The sequence below is a fragment of the Amblyomma maculatum genome, chromosome 2 (genome assembly GCF_055883805.1).
Source record: "Amblyomma maculatum isolate TAMU_Amacu chromosome 2, ASM5588380v1, whole genome shotgun sequence".
NCBI lineage: Eukaryota > Metazoa > Arthropoda > Arachnida > Ixodida > Ixodidae > Amblyomma > Amblyomma maculatum.
This window is the reverse complement of record NC_139345.1, coordinates 32,090,920-32,108,196: the sequence shown is the minus strand read 5'-3', so window position 1 is coordinate 32,108,196 and position 17,277 is coordinate 32,090,920.

Below are 17,277 nucleotides of genomic sequence, written 5' to 3'. Positions count from 1 at the left end.
AAGAGTAGTGTCCCACGTAGGTGGATAACGCCAGGGAATCCCAGGCGCCCGATGTTGAAGTTCGCGGGCGAGGCGATGCACTACCTCATTTTCTGGGATTCCAATATCTGATCCCTTCCCCCTCAGACGTGGTACTCCTCAGGGCGTTATTCTGTCACCCACCCTTTTTAACTTTGAAATGGCTCCCCTATCTCGTATTCTAGCGTCTATCCCAAACTTAAAACATACATTCTATGCAGACGAAATTACTTTTTAGAGCACTCCTGGGTCTCCTGGAGCAGTAGAGGAGACCCTACAGCAAGGTATCGATGCAGACGTTAGTTATCTTGATAAAGTAGGGCTATTTCCCGCACCTGAAAAATCCGAATTGCTGCTGATTGCAAAAACTCGCTATCAACGCCAACACAACCAGCTAATCAATCTCACAATGGCAGGTCACCTCATCCCTCGTGTATCGTCCTGCCGGATCCTTGGACTTCATACCCATAAGTCAACTAATCAGGCCAATATATCTACAACCAATAAAGTTTGCAGTCAGCTTACGCATCTAGTTCGCCGCATAGTCAATGAGCACGCCAAGCTACGCGAGGGTCAATTCAGGCAGCTTGTCCACGCATTAGCACTTAGCAAAATTTTATATACAATTCCTTACCTTACTCTAACCTGTCGCCAAAGACATAAGATTGAGGTTGCGCTTTATATATTGTATAAGGCTGCATTTAACGTCCCTGTACATATATAGGTCACGAAGCGCATATATGTATACTTACGGGGCTGTTCTCGCCTCTGAGGGATCTCATACAACAACATAGAACTTGAATTTAAATCACTAAGATCACATTTCGTCACGACGGCATAAGGGATGACAATGGTTAGTGAGATTGGGTTTTGTGAATCCAGTGCTCAAACAACTTAAGCGCAGCGTTTTGCGTAACTTGAGGCGGTGCTTTCTGTGTTACTCTTAAGCGTCGCTCGGGGACATATCCAAAAGTGGGAGGGGCCCGAGGAGGGCCCGGGCCTCCCCGTAATCCAGCTAATCTAACCCTGGTAGGGCACTCTTTAAAAATGTCCCTTCAGCACGCTCAGTACGGCACAGTACAATACAGTAGAATTTTATGTACATTATTTTACATAAAGCAGGAAGCCTGCAGAAAAAAAAAAAATTACGGCCTGTTTTGTAATCGAGAGAAGCATGAAATGGTTACTGGCATAGCACCTTGTCGGTAGACTTGCAAAGCAATCGCAAGACGCTTCCTACCTCGATCCCTTCATCAGTTTCACTGTACGGCTTAAGCAGTAATGCCGGACGGTGGCGGCGTTGACAGGCAGAACAATGCAGTAGTGAACGCGGCTACGACTTGACGCAGGCCTGATAAGAATGTAGGAGAAGCAGTGCGTTTATGTGCTCCCCGAGTGTGTACACATCCACCTTCTAAAATTGAAACGCCATGAGCTGACGCCGCACCACACTGACAGATTGATTGTGTGAGACCGTGGCGCTATCTAATTGGGGATGGCGCGGAAGCCGTTTTCCTTCTTCTAGCGAAAACTACATTCAGCTACCAGTCAAACGTTTCGCTGTGGAACCGCTCGCAATGTGTGGAATGCTAGCGGAGAGGAGGAGCAGGTACGAGGGGCGTAACATCACAGCTGGACTCGATGGTACCCCAAAACGACTTTAGGTTCCGCAGAAACAAGTGTGAGGAAAGAGGAGGAAGGGTGGCAGTTCCTGGCCCTACTGGGCTGGGACTAGCTGGGCGGTAAGTCAACGCCGCTTGAGGCGGGGGCTAGCCAGCCACCGAATATTATCTGTTACAGGCCGTCATTGCACCCGCCACCGTTTCGATGGTGGACGACGGCTGTTGTTGCGGCGCGCATCTTTCTCTCCCTCTTCTTTTTCTTTCTTCTCTATTTTCTGTTCTGTCCGCACGAGGCAGCGGAGGTGGCTCAGCTACAGAGCCAGCAGCAGGCCCGTGCATTTTCTTTTCCTTCTTCCTACAGCCACAACAACAACAGCAAGTGTGACAGATACCGCGTCTTTCCCTTCCTGTGAATCTGTGAGGGCACCTGCACCGCACAGCAACCGTCCCACGTAGACTTTGTGTTTGGTTTATTGGAAAGAAAAGGCACAGTATCAGCCTTTCTTGGCTCATGGTCAAAATTTCGCATGCGCGATATCTGTTCGCGAGGTTATGCGAGATGTTTGCTTTGGTTTGTGGGGTTTAACGTCCCAAAGCTGATGTCCTTAATGTGTTTACAGAGACTGGTCTTGCATAGGGACGTCAATCTCTGACAATCCCCGGCTATAGCTTGGTTGCTGATGCCAGTTGTCTTGAATATAATAAGAAAGCCAGAGTCTGCATCTGCGTGAGACAAGGTATCAGTGCTGTCATACATCTGCCTTCGATTGTAGTGAACAATGGAGAAGCCAGCTGTGTTAGGCTGATACTTCGCTATATACACCAGGCGCACAGGCAGCGATAGTGGCTGTTCGCAGCGATGGTTGGCCTGTCACAGCAGGAACCATTTAAACCTCATCTATAACCACGGCTGAGGAGGCAGCTATCGCTCTAGTCATCTCTTCCTCTGTCGCCACCAAAATTATATCTGACTCTCAAATAGCGATCCTAAATTTTAGCTCTGGACGCATCTCTCGGCCATCCAGCGCCATACTCAGGCGCTGGACCCCAACCAGAAAGGTAACGCGCCTCTGGGCGCCAGTACAGTAGCGCCAGCCCATGCGGGGCTACCCGGAAACGAAGAGGCACACGCCCTCGCCCGAGATCTTACCATCCGGGCGGGAGAGCACCACGTCGCCTCCGTCGATGGAGAGTGTCTGCTACACTGCAGAGGCATTGTTGAATACTATCGCTGCAATAGACAGATACACGCACCTCCTCACCCATCACTACCAATATGCAATCAACTTTCTGGCGGCGGCTACAAACTCGTACACACCCCCATGCCCGATAGTCATGCACGAAAGTTTCCCCGACCTTTTCTCCGCCTCCTGCCGACTATGCGGCAAGCCAGCCGATTTCCTTCGTGTACTACTCTCTTGCTCCACATACCCACATCCTCCCTACCCAGAGGTGGTACTTGCTTACTGGGAACAGCTCATGTCTACCTCATCGCTACGAGATCAACGACTCACGATCACCAGTGCCACCAACAGGCTGACCCTCCAGGGTCTGGCACACCATTTGTAAGGGAAGACCCATTGCGCGGGCCCCTCCATAGGCCATGAGGGATGCTCTGCCCCCACCTGCATTTTAATGGCCAATAAAGTTTACCCCACCCACTACCTTCCTTCAATGGCAGTTCTCAATGGAAAACGAAGTAAACAGCTTCTCTGCCACGGCGAAAGAAAGCAAAAGTATAGTAAGAGAAGCATAGGTAACAAGGACATTATGTCTCCTAAAAAACAAATTACACAGACACAAGTTGCAACTTGATGCACACCGGCAGAAAAATAAAAAATAAAACCATGACCAACACTATATCTTGTAAAGATCACGCAATGTCCTGAAGTGAGATTTTCATGCTGGATATTTCGAGCATCTAACAGTTAAGAGAGAGAGAGAGAGAGAGAGAGAGAGAGAGAGAGAGAGAGAGAGAGAGAGAGAGAGAGAGAGAATACTTTATTCACATCGACATGAACTTCGGGGCAGGGGCTCAGCCAGGGGGAGGGTCTCCTTGCCGGCTCTCGCCGTGGCCGTAGAGAAGTTCTTGGAGTAAGCCTCCTCTGCCAGGCGTAGGATGATATTTTGTTCATCCTCATTTGGGCTACGGATGTAGGACTTCCAGGTAATTTGATCAAAGGTATCAGTTTGTTCATCTCCCGGAGAATCGGGGCATTACCAGATTAGATGATTTTGACTAAGAGGTACGTTGCAGAGACTGTAAGCCTCTGGGTCACCTGTAAACTCATTATACAGAGTAACATGAGGAAAGAAACGATTGGCCTGAAGTTTTCGCCAGCTCCTGCATTCTGAGGGTGGATAGATCCTTCTGCTTATAGTCTGGGAGTCTCAGAGAGCTCCTTATAGGTGATGAGGGGGTCTTCGTCTCCGGGTAGCGGGGTCTCTATGGCCGCTCGAGTGTATAGATCTCGAGCGAGGCGATAGGCAGCCTCTTTGCCTGGCAGACCCTTGTTAGCTGGAACCAAGATATATATATATATATATATATATATATATATATATATATATATATATATATATATATATATATATATATATATATATATATATATATATATAAATTGTTTATTTATTTCAAAAAATTACATACAAATACGAGCCTGCCCAAGCCAACAATAACTAAAACCTCCTGGTTTAGTACACGTTTTTGCGCGCGTTTGTTTTAGCGCTCCTGCAAGTGTGGGATTGGATGGTACACCATCGCTCCTCTCGCGTGGCATTCCTTGGCGCGCGTTCGTTGTAGTGCTGCTGCGAGTGTGTGATTGATGGTACGGTGTCCCTCGTCTTAGCGCCCCCTACGTTTCCATGGAGGTGGCAGGAACGCTGGACAAGGAGAACATGTCTCGCAGAATCTCGCGGACAAATCTCGCACACGCGAGATTTTCATCATTAGCCAAGAAAGGCTTTCACTTTAAAAATAATTTCGACATTAATAACCTTTACTCCCGAATCACTGCTTGAAATTAATTAAGTACATTCCTAAATTATTCCACCAAAATAGAGACACATTAATTTACACATCGCCAAGAAAAGTAATAGCAGTAATTGAATGACAGTAATTGAATTACTGTCTGATCCTTCGCGTGACTTCTGAACCAGCAGGTTCTCCGTGCTTCGCCACAATACTCCTGTGTCGGGCGTGTGGCTTCAACTCGGGAGGAGCACGACCCACTTTCCACGCACAAAGCACCACAAACACCGGCAGAGTTTAGATGGCCGACCAGAGAGAAACTGCATCGCTTTAGTCGAGGAATCACAACGACGCTGAAAAGCTTTCTTCTCCTGATTGTTTCTTGGGCTCTCCTGTGCATGCGGGACAACAGTGCCTGATTTGAAAGCTGTTCGACCAGCTCTTTATACCTGCGCTTTATACCGCGTGCAAGCGGTAACATTGAAAGAGACACAGAAATGATTCTGACTGTCATCGTCTAATGTATTAGAGCCCCGCCGTAGTGGTGCACTGGTTAGGGCGCTCAACCGCTATATCCAAGAATAGGGGGATTGAATCCCGGCCGCTACGGCCACTTTTCGATGGAGGCAAAAAGCCAGGTGCCCATGTGCTGTGCGATGTAAGTGCACGTTAAAGAACCCCAGGTGGTCAAAATATCCGGAGCCCTCCACCACGACGTTTCTCATAGCCTGAGTCACTTTAGGACATTAAACCCCATAAACTAAACCAAACCAAACCTAATGTATCAGAGCAGATATGCATAGTAGACGTATTTATGAGTATCCAGTGAAATCTGAGAATTTTGCGTGGACCACATAATTTACAGATATATGTATTTTAGAAATCGCTCCTCGCAACTTATAGGGATGACGACACCTTCCCGCGCGTTTTTATTTGCCCCTTCCCTCTTGATATAGGATGCGCGTTCTGAATTTGCTTCTAACTGGGCAGTTCACGTGACATGGTCGGCGCGGAGCGCAGTAATGACTTCTTTCGTTATTTTATTTCTTGCCCTTCGACACGTGTTGAGTTGTCAGGGGAGAGCAGGAGCATCATTTTTAATCGCCGATACCTTCCATGTTAGTGAAGCTACAGCTATCCCGTTGAAATTAATGTATAGCTTTACTAACACGGAAGGTATCGAAAGTCCCCGTTCTGCAGAAAATCCGGCGTTGTCGGAGTTGTGAGCGAAAAATCGCAGATGGCTCTGGCAGGTGATAGTTGGCAGGTGACGTGGCCTAGAACTCAAGAATTCTTCGATTGCTTGTGTGCCGTAAAGAGTTCACATCATATCATAAGGTTTGGAGGAGTTGCCATCTTGGGTTGCTCATTTGAGGTGGGATAGGAATCAACCCTCCAGGGCTCTTGGATATCGAGTCAGGCCAATGTCATCTAGATAAGAAGGCCTCGTCTGTACTCCGGTGACGAAAAGACTGTGGTCGACGAATATCGTGCCGCATCTGGAAATGGCGTCATGGCAGCGAATTCTGCCGTGGCCTGCGTCGTTTCGTGCCCGTACGCTCTTAGTCAGTGCTTTATTGCGTCTGAAAGCTAGTCCGCCGAAACAATACTTGTTATCATGGATGGAAGAGTGTTCAGTGCGTCTTAAAGTTGGGGCCACAGCAATCAACGAGGCAATGAAGCCATCGGGTTTTAGGCCTAAATCACGTCGACGGTATACAGTGTTGACCTGTCTTCGAATGAGTGGCGACGAAAGCGAGGCAACGAAGATGGACATGTGCTCTGGTGCATAACTCACCTCCCCGGCGAAGACGAAAGCATGTAATTTTGCCGGCAAGTGGTATTCGTGCAGTAAACATCTGGTATAGGGAACAAAAACAGCCTGCCTGCACCAGCGTTCACCCTCCGAACTGGGTTGGCATGAAACACGTAACTCACTGTAATATTCGGAATAAAGTGTAGGCATGATTTACTGAAGTAGGAATTTATTATGTACAATCTCTCATCCATTCTGTGTAGTGCTTCAGGCTTCGAAACCACCTTGGGATATGTTGTTCAACTATATGCGAAGATATGCAACAGCGTCCACCGTGCTGGCCCGTTCGCGGTGCTGGATATTCTTGCCTGGTGTTGCGTTGAGACATGCAAAACCCGTCAGTGTATTTTCTCACACCTGTTTGAAAAACTCGAGGATAAACTAATTCGCTGCGATTAGTAAAACATTCTTGTTTCTTTGCATTTATTCCTTTGTCGTCCTAATAATACAAATGTTGAGCACTCATCAGGTTTGTTTACGGTATATTTTGCTGGTATCTGTCTCTAATCTTGTCTTCTTGCTTTTGCCACGTCTTTCACAGCTGGCCTGTCAGTGAACGCGACATGCACAGCGGCAATAAGAAAATTGTGTTAATATTTGAATTCGTGATTCTCTCGAAATAGTGATGAAAGACCATATAATGACCGACCCCGTGAAGTGTTTCTACCTTCCAATCACTCTTCAATTTGCCATGCATCTAGTTAATTGCAAACTTTCTAGTGGAAGTGCGCTTTTTACAGTTATTAAAATACAGCAGAGCGTGCGTATACCTATCAGTTATGCTCAGTGTCGCTGAGTTGCGTTGGTTCTTCATAATAGCACAGAAGAGGGGGAAGTGTGTGGCTTAATTAATTTCTGCAGCTGTTTAGTGAGCCTTGATATTCTTGAAAGCCAGCAGCGTACTACTCCAGGGCCTTCCGATCTCTCTCTCTCTCTCTCTCTCTCTCTCTCTCTCTCTCTCTCTCTCTCTCTTTCTCTCTCTTTCTCTCTGCGCACTTATGCCTAAAATCAAACAAAGTGATTATTTTATTTTGTGATATATCCATTGATAATGCATGTGTTTGCGATGGAACATCACATAGCTCTATTCCAGGTCAAGAAAATGTTCTTTTTTTTTCTTTTACTTGAACTTGTGTTTTACTTGTTGGGTGATATATGTTGCGCGATTGTCGATGTGTAGTTGTATTTGGGTGCTGGATTCCATGCTTTTTTGTTTTCTTAAATGTTTTTCTCATTTTCATGAAAGATGCTGGCATGTATGAGTAGAGATTCGAATAAGTGCTCGTTTGGAAACCGCGGCCCTATTGTACCCCTATTCGCGTCTGCTGTGCAGCTTCAGAAAGGATCCGTTTAAGTTTGTGGTCTTCAGGGTGATTCTCAGGAACATGACAGTGGCTTGACATTCTCCTGTGTCTTCAGCCAGTTCACGGTATTGAGCATGCCGTAAAAAATGTGTGTCAGGAGAATTTCCTTTTTTTTTTTTGTGTTCTGGTCAGTGGGAGTATTGGGCGTATCACGGGCGTAAACCACTAACAGCGCTCTTGTTCCGCATTTGGCGAAAAAACAAACATGGTTGCATTTTTTTTTTTTTTTTTGGAGCCGCGACGGGTAATTGTGAAGGGAAAGACATTTAGAGCATGCAAAAATGAAACGAGCTGCTAATGTTGATTGTATAGCTTTTGAGACATGGCACCCAACCGCAAGAGTAATCGTTTCCAAGTTCGGCTCACGCTCACGCTTGAGCCACGACTACAGCAACGGATCCACCGGTTGCATTTGTTACGTCAGATGTGTGAAGAGGAAGGCATGAGGAGGCCTTGTCTACCTAGATGGAATAGGATAGGCACACTACTCCTAGGCATCTTGGCAATAGGGATGTTTGCTAAAAAGAATGTGTAAGGTGTATTAGAGGCAAAATTTGAGGGACTATTAATTAAGCGAGCAAAGACTACATGTGTGCGAACGATGAGCCTTAAGGAGAATCGTATACGGGACCCCTTCAAGATAACGCGTCATATCCTTAAAGACGGAGCCTAGTTAATTACCCCCATATTTTTTTTTTTCTGTGTGCTGACCATGATGGAAGACCTATATCGTTCGCGAGCTTTTTATGTCCTTGGTTAATATCGCTTATAGGCCCTTTAACCATGCTCTGTCCTGCCACCCATGTCCGCTTATGCACTTGTATGCCACTCACGTGATCTGATCAGATTTCCATAATAACGTTTGGCTGTTACCTCCCTCCTTGTTTTTTTTTTGTTTTTTTTTTCGCCCTCTATTTTTCCGCACAAATTCATGCCACTGTACGTTCGGCAGACGTCATCTAGAATTACTTTAAGACTGTGAAAGGTGAAAAGGCTGACAGGTAGGTTGGAATTGCTGGACTGCTGTCTCGTACATCTCTAGCCACAACTGGACGCTTGAATTCAGGAATAAAGTATCACATTCGAAAACGTTAGCTTCCCCAGCCCCATTACCATATCCTGAACCAGCACTACTCGCAGTCGTCTACACACTTTCCCCCACCCGGATGTCTGTGGCTTCAACTGCGGAGGATGCGGAGCCATTTGTCTACCTTCAAGCATGTTCGCAAGCGCCGAGACCATTATCACAGACAATTATTACGCCAGTCTATTCGAAGTGGTGCTACTAAGCATAAAAAAAAGAAAAACCTTACAGCATCGGATTACGACAGGTGCACGATGATGTCATCTGCGTCAGAATGCATGCAGCGGTGCAAAAAAAAAAAAAAAAAAAAAAAAAGAAGAAAAGGGAAGTCATGAAATATGCAGGAAATTAAATTTTATTGCTCCAAAAATAAAACTGCAGTTTAACGCGGGTATAGAGTGCGCAGAAGTTTCACGCCGACAATGTTTCTCCAGTTTTGTGTGCTCACCGATGCCTCATTCTTTCCTGCGGAGCAGTGCAGAGACTAAATAAGTGACTATTCAACCGGATGAGAGCTAATCATGCACGTTTCCGATCAGCGATTCTAACGTTAAATATGCAAGAGCACCACTTTTAAATACACACGTGGGTACGCATGCGTACAGAGTTCAGTTTTCGCGGTGCTGTGGCGCTGGATCTCTCTTTTACGACCGCGAAACTTTCTGCACTCTTTTTCCTGCTTCTCAGAGCGCGTGCGTCAGAAGAACATGGAGTTGTTATAGTAAAAAAATAGATGTAATTATATATGCTAGACTACACGCAGTTCAAGGGGAGGTAGATAAATTCAGTGACTGTCGGTTAGCTCGTTCGTAGCACAAGTAACTCATGCCTGTTGCATACATTTACGCGGCCAGAAGTCGAAGCTTACCGCGTAGTGGCGCACACTGCAAGCGGGCCGGTGCTGCACAGTTCCATTTCTTTTTTATGTATCGGCCTCTGTCCGCATCACGCAGACTTTCGAGATAGTTCGAACTGTTACTCATCTGCCTCTGTCCGCATCACGCAGACTTTCGAGATAGTTCGAACTGTTACTCATGACGCCGCTTTGAATTTCATTGTGTCAGTGTTGGAATGAGGTATAGAGTGACAGAGGCTGAGCCGCTGACCACAGTAATCAGAACAGGACGCTAATTATGATGGCATCGGCTGCACACTGACTTAGGCATTGACATCACGTAAATATGCCCCCAATACAAGTGAAGGTTGTGGGTCCATTTCAATTACATGCATTCAGAAGCAGACAGTGGGAATATCTATTATGCATACCTACAGATGCCTAAAGGGCGCTTTTTTTTTTTTTTTGCCCCGTTTTCGCGGCACTCTCAGGGCAGTGCAAAGGTCGCACGAGGAAGGGCAGCTATAAAAACTTTCCTTAGTTATATGGAGTTTTATGGCGCATGTGCAACTGTGGCTATCATGAGCCATACTCCTCCTCCTAATCCTAATCTCCTAGACCCTGCCGCGGTGGCGCAGTGGTTAGGATGCCCGAGCACCCGGGCCCGCTTGCACAAAACAATCTTAAGACTGTCTTAGCTAAGTCCAGACTTAACTGGAGTCTAAGGAATAAGCCACTAGCATGGACGCTTAAGACTGGAGTCAAGACTGGGCTTCAGTCCTGACTTGAATAAGTCGCTTGTATGATTACGACTCTAGTGCTGTCTTGGTTAAGACACAAGGACTCCAGGTGTCTAAGTAGAGAAATTAGGGAAATACAGGGATGCGCTGGCACTGTCCCTGCTGTAAGATGTACACATTCCGTCAATTTTGCGTTGTGTAAAATCCGTGCCATTGCTTTTTGCGGCTTAAGATTGTGTCACGAGGAAAAATGCCCCAAGTGGTTGCTGAGGCCGTTCTGGGAAGCCACTCTGGTGAACATGAACCCGAAGCGTTCGACGTTCGGAACACGAGCCGTCTTAAATAAGCTTGGTCTTTCTAAAGACACCATTTAAGTCTGGACTTAGCTCGGACTTTATCGTGCAAGCCGGCCCCGGTTTCGATCCTGACCGCCGGCGGCTGCGCTTCGATGGAGGCGAAATGGAGTGGCGTCCATGTGCTGTGCGATATGTCCGTGCACGTTCAAAAATTCTAGGTGGTCGAAATTTCCGGAGCCCACCACTATGGCGTTCCTTATAGCCTGAGTTGCTTTGGGGCGTTAAACCCTTCAAACGAAACCAAATTTCATATATGAGGAGAAACTTTCCTAGTCGATTTGGTTTGAGCTGCAAGGAGGAGGAAGTCAGAGGTGCATGGATTCAAGCTTACCGCAAGCACTTCTGGAGATCTGAATGTCGTTCGACCATCGGCTGAAACTTCGGTGCGACGAAGGAGAAAAGTGACTTTAATGAAGTCTTATCCTTTTCAATAACGGCACTCATCTTAGAACGGTAAGGTCCTATCCTCGCAACGTTCCCTTCCATTGAGGATTACGTGGCTTTTCACACTATCAAAACACTAGTAAGCACGTGACCGTCGTTATGCAGTGGGATGAAATGTGCCCGTAGCTGTTTTATTTGGATGTCAGGCAGACCGTTCATTTACCGGTCGACATTGGTTACTATCTGAATACGTGCGGTGCAGGTCGCCCGCCTTCCGAACCGGCGGCTTTTCCGGCAAAGTTACACCCGGCGTTCGAGCCGGAACGGGCCGCTGGGAAACACGTTAGACTTGTCTGCCCGTGTGTAAGTGGAATAGTTGTTGAAATCTGGCTTTCAGCGTTAGACGCGAAGCTAATGGGCCTTCTCTCGCGAAGAAAACGTATGGGCTGGACTATGCTGTTAAGTCCGCACCGTGTTTTTGTAGCGTTAGCCTGCTAAGTGTTATAGTTATGGTTTCAGGACGTCCGTGCATTAGTAAGCGGCTTCTGCAACTTGCCTTCATATTTATTTTCTTTACTTTTCTTCACTCCCTCTCCGAAACAGAGAACCTCATTTTGTGCCAAACCTCTTCTCATCTTGTAGCATTGACTCTGATAAGGTCACTGCGAATAAAATTGAGCTTTTAAAAACGTCATTTTGTTTATAACACACATGTCGACCTGGCTGTTAGATGAAAGGTTGCTTTTGCCTTGGAAATAACTAGCATTAGGCTATATGAACATCATACAAGGAGCGTTGAACACGAAATGAACAAGATTAGTCATAAGACGAGATATAATTGAGGGGCCTGTGACAGGCCCTTAACTAAGGTCCTACTAAGGCCGTGAGTCCAGGCCACGGTTCGAGCTGCCCCGGGCTTGAGTCTCTGAATCAGGCCCGATTTTGTAAGCCTGTTTTGCTTTGTGGACACTCTGCAAATGCCAAATTGACCCTGCCAAGAGAACGTCTGGAAAAACACAAAGAAACGTCCCCCTGCGGGAAATGCAGGAAGTGCTTTCTCTCTTTTGTTCACCCTTCCAGTCGATAAGCCCTATCGTCCAGTGAGGAATGCCTACTTTCCAAAGGAGACGACAGAGTGACATGTCCGCTGACGTGCAGGACAAGAAAGGAGCATGACGCATACAGCCATTAAGTGATTTCCCAGGAATGCAGGAAAGATTTGCAATTGTCGAAAACGGACAATGCTGGGAGCGGATGCGGCGCCACGTGCACTCGAGTTTCTGAGAAGTAAAACCACTTGTCAGAACCAGCCTGTGGTTTCTTTGCTGAAGAATAGAAATGTACCTCCTCTCCTCGCCGTTCCCAAGCTTTTCCCGCCAACAAGTGATCACGCCCAACGAATGAATGCCGGACCAGTCAGTGCTTCAGACCATCAGTGCAGTGATGTGTTCGATTGGATGCCGATACCTGAGGGGCGTGCCCTGGATTTGGTTGGTCAGCATCTTCAGAGAGGGGCTGGACATAGGGGGTTTTAAGGACGCTGCAGAGCACGAAATGTCGCTCTGAGCCCTGGGTAAACGGCTCATCCAGTCGCTTCTCGCTATGAACTCTTAACGCTTGCCATTTTGCCGATGTACCCTTCTTTTTCCTGTAAATAATCATGTAAATAAGTTTCTCAAAGTGCCATAAAACCTGCTTGTACATATTTCACCAACTTCGAAGATTCAATCCTACTTCAACCCCGAGTCTCTGCACGCTACCAAGTGAAGGCCGGGTCGACGTAGCCCCAGCGTCACGACAGTTTCCTCCGCATTGCAACTCTACCGTCAATTTTCAAATTGACAGGAATTTCTTCTTCCGGTCTTTTTGAGCTATTACCAAATTTTCCCTCATAACAGACGCACCCCCCCCCCTTCACCCCACCTCCCGCCAATAAGTCCACACACAGACCCAGAAGGCACTAAAATTAATTTACTTCGTTATAGGCAAAGTAGAGGGTGCGCTAATTCCTTATCTGAGAGCGTCCGATATTCGAGTCAATGCGGTTTGCATTTTTGAGTTGACTTTATCGTGACACGCAGGTTAGTTTCCTTGTGACGACGATCTCCAGTTTGCCAGTTCGTGACGGTGCCGACGAAAAACAAGACGTGTTCTACTCAGTGGTCTGTTGTCCGCAAGAACCCGAATAGGGCGTTCTCCCGCGTCCTGAGGCGCCTATCCGCTGTTTCTGCGGCAGCGGAGCCGTTTGCACCCGGCTCACGCACGCGACGCGGAGGCAGCGGCGGACCAGGAGGACTCGGCAAGGAGGAAAATGAGGCAGAGCGCGTGCACCGCGTCGGCGCAGCTACCGGCGGCCGCATGCAAACGCGCGAAACGGCCCACCCAGAGAAGATGGCGCCAAAACAGAGTCCTCTCCATGCGCAACACGCGTCACTCGGTAGCCGCGAAATGGACGCCGACCAAACCAAGCCACGCTCGGAGATAGCTGGCTGTTTTCGTGGACCGCGCGATAGGGCTGCTGAGGTACGCACTCTCTACCATAACAAACACGAGCGCGCGCACTGAAAGCAATACAACAAAAGTAAAATAAATGGAGGAATGAAGACGCTTCTTCACCCCCTCCTCTCCGTCTTTAGCTTTCCGGTTTCCTCGCTCTTACGCGAGTTCTTCCTATCTCCCTGACGACGCCGGGCCCGAACTCCGGATTCTGAGTGCTAGGTATACACACACTCACAGGCACGCGCGCCCAGGCGAGCGAGGGCGACCGCGTGTAGACCTGAAAGACAACGCGGCAGCGTCCTGTTTACGCTCGGTGCTTGCGCACCGCAGGCAGGAGCTGTAGCGCAGAACTCCAGTAGCGGCTCGCGGAAGCAGGGATGTATACTGCGGCTGAGGGGAAAAACGAAAGGTTGAGCGAGGCCGGGAAGCCGCGCCCGCTGCGTACGAGAGGCAAAAAGGTGGGGGGACGCGCTCTCGTCTGTCGGTGTGCGGGCAGATAGATCTCCCTCCGTCAACGCCGCACACTGAAGGCGTGCGTAAAAAGGCCCGGCGAGAACAGAAAAGCAAGGAAACACAAGACGTGGCCGGCGCCTGCTAGAAACAACTCTCGCTCAGAACGAGTCCGTCCAACGGCGGCGGCGGCGGGGCGGGCGAACTGCCTGGCTGGGCCGCCTTCGTCGTCGGCGAGCTGCCGCCGCCGCCGCGCCTGTCGCCCGCGGCGCCGTGCTCTTTTTCTCGCGTTCAACCTCGAGACGAGAAGCAGCACGCACAGGGCTGCAAAGCAGGCAGCGCGCGCCTGGCCTGACAGATAGGAGCTCGCGGATGACGTGTCCCAAAAGCCTCTTCGAAGCGGGTGGCCCCGCTGGCGTAGCTGCCAACGCCGTAGTTTATTGTCGCGGCCCGCGAAGATGTTGTCTTGTGCGGCGGCGGCGGCGGCCGAGCTCTCTCTCGCTTTTCCCTTCTCTCCCTGACCGCGCCACTGTATACACTTCTTTGCACGTCCGCTGATGGACGAGACGGCCGCCGCGCGCCCTGAAGACGCAGCGGGTTTATTCCACCCGTGGGAGACGAGAGAGAGCGAAATTGTGATGCCGGCCTGCGGTTGATGGGAACCCGCTGTCTTCGCGAGACGTGGGCGTACCTGTACGCGTTGACGTCTTAATGTGAAAGCTTCGTCGTCGGTGCAGTTTCGACGTCAAAACAAAGAGCAACAGGGGCGGCGCGGAATAAGGGAAGCTTTTATTGAGGCCTGCTTGTGGGTCCTAAACAGTTTCAAGACCAAACCTTGGACTTGTTGCTCCATTTATAAAACAGACCACATTAATGACTCTCGTCAGCGCAGCTAAAACTCGGTGCAAACCGCATGCCCGAGGTTATCTTGTCTGCGGTGCTCGAAAATTACAACCGCGCCATCTAGGAATGGCCCTCTGCTCGACCCACAGTGTTAGGCCGAGTTTCTGAATTCTGAATGCTGTAACCTGTACATGTGCTCTGTAGACAGGTATCGAAAGTGCTTCTGTAATCGCATGTTGAGGCACCTGCCTGTCCGCCCTGTGTACACATTCCCGCATGAAAGTGGAAAGTACGCCCCACGAGGGCACATGGAACATACCTAAACTGACGCCTGCTCTTCTGTGGCTCATGCGCACGTACTGGAAGCACTATCGGGAACATGTACGCTGCTATGACGTAATTCTATGGCCTAAGTTACCAGTGCAAAACGTATAGACGGGAACACGAGACATGAAGACGACACAACGAACGCTGCTATGCATGGGTATTTGGGCATTACAGCAAAGCCCCCTCTCTTTTCCGAAGTGGACAGCAATAGCGAATGTTCTTTCATATACTTCATCACTCGTCCTACTGCAGACAGGTTTCTTTTGAGCAGCTTGCAGCGTGCGACTGCGTCCACTCTACCTGCGACGCATCTGGCACTGTCGGTATGTCGTCTTCCTGTCTCGCGTTCCCGCATACGTTTTGTAATGAAGGAGTAATTGGCATTGGCATTGGCATCCACTCATTGGCATCCACCCAAGCGCGGCCATATACGGCCACAAAGGAAAGCTTTCTGGGAAACTTTGTATATAGTTAAAGGAAAATTTTTTCTGGTCCAGGTATTGAACCCGGGACCACCACCTTTCCGGCGCAGTCGCTCTACCAACTGAGCTAACTACGACGATTAGCAGATCAGGTGATATAGACGCTGTTACCTTATAGGCTGAATCCTAAACAAGCCCAAAGTGCTGTTGTAGGTAATTCTGGCAAGAATCCATGCACATCGAGAAGAGCTTACGCAGGAAAAATATGTGCGTGCTTAAACGTATTTAACTCCGAAAGATGGCGATGACCGCTTTCCGAAAGAATGAAGTCATATGCTTGCGTTTCTCACACAGTCGTCAATGTGGTGATTTTGCGTTCGCGTTCGAATTGTCCTTTTCTCACCCATTTATTATCGATGTCGCGACAAAAGCACGCACGAAGCCCTTAGCAGTCACACACGATATCGCAGTCTCCATGTTCACTGACATCGTCATCCTCCTTTCAAAGCACAGGGTTCGCGGCACATCAGAGTGGAAATCCTGTAGGGCAGCATCCTCGATCACCCTCACTGAGACGCACCGGGGCGCTTGGTACGCACATTCTATCCTCGATCACCCTCACTGAGACGCACCGGGGCGCTTGGTACGCACATTCTATCCTCGATCACCCTCACTGAGACGCACCGGGGCGCTTGGCATACGCACATTCTATCCTCGATCACCCTCACGACGCACCGGGGCGCTTGGCATACGCACATTCTATCCTCGATCACCCTCACTGAGACGCACCGGGGCGCTTGGCATACGCACATTGTATCCTCGATCACCCTCACTGAGACGCATCGGGGCGCTTGGTATACGCACATTCTATCCTCGATCAACCGCACCGGTGCGCACCCGCCGTCCTCGATCACCGGAAACGCACCAAGCCGGGAGCCCAGAAATTCGGTGCTTTTCAAGGCTGCAATCCCGACAATCACTGTGGGACGCGCGCTGCGGAGAAGCCGCCAATTCCGGTTTGAACTGCTCGTGTCTGCACGGAGACCGACGCGATGGAGCAGAGAGAACGGGTATTTACTGCTATCGATGTATTGCTGTCAAGTTCATTTGGTAGCGAAGACGAACATGATAATTAATGTACCTATACAACGTAAACACGGTGAAGAACGCCCGAAAGTCGTCTAGCTATAGTTCGTCGATCTGATCGTCGAATTTCGACTGCGCGGTATATATAAACATGTGTTTACGATTTACTGATTGGCACAGCAGTGTGCAGGGCCTTTGACACGTGAAATGCGAGTTATCTATGGTTCCGAAAGCATTTCCGTATAATCCAGCAGGGCTGCTACAAACTAATCGATGATTACGCAAAGTCGATTGTGCTTCTGTATTATACACACCCTGGGGGACTATAATCACAGAAAACGGCTGAACCCTGCCACCCCGGAGTTTTCGACCGTACGTTTTTTTTTTCTTTTTTTCTTTTTTATACTAACCATGATTGTGAGCGTAATGCGTGGATTTACTTCATGTGGTATGAGGG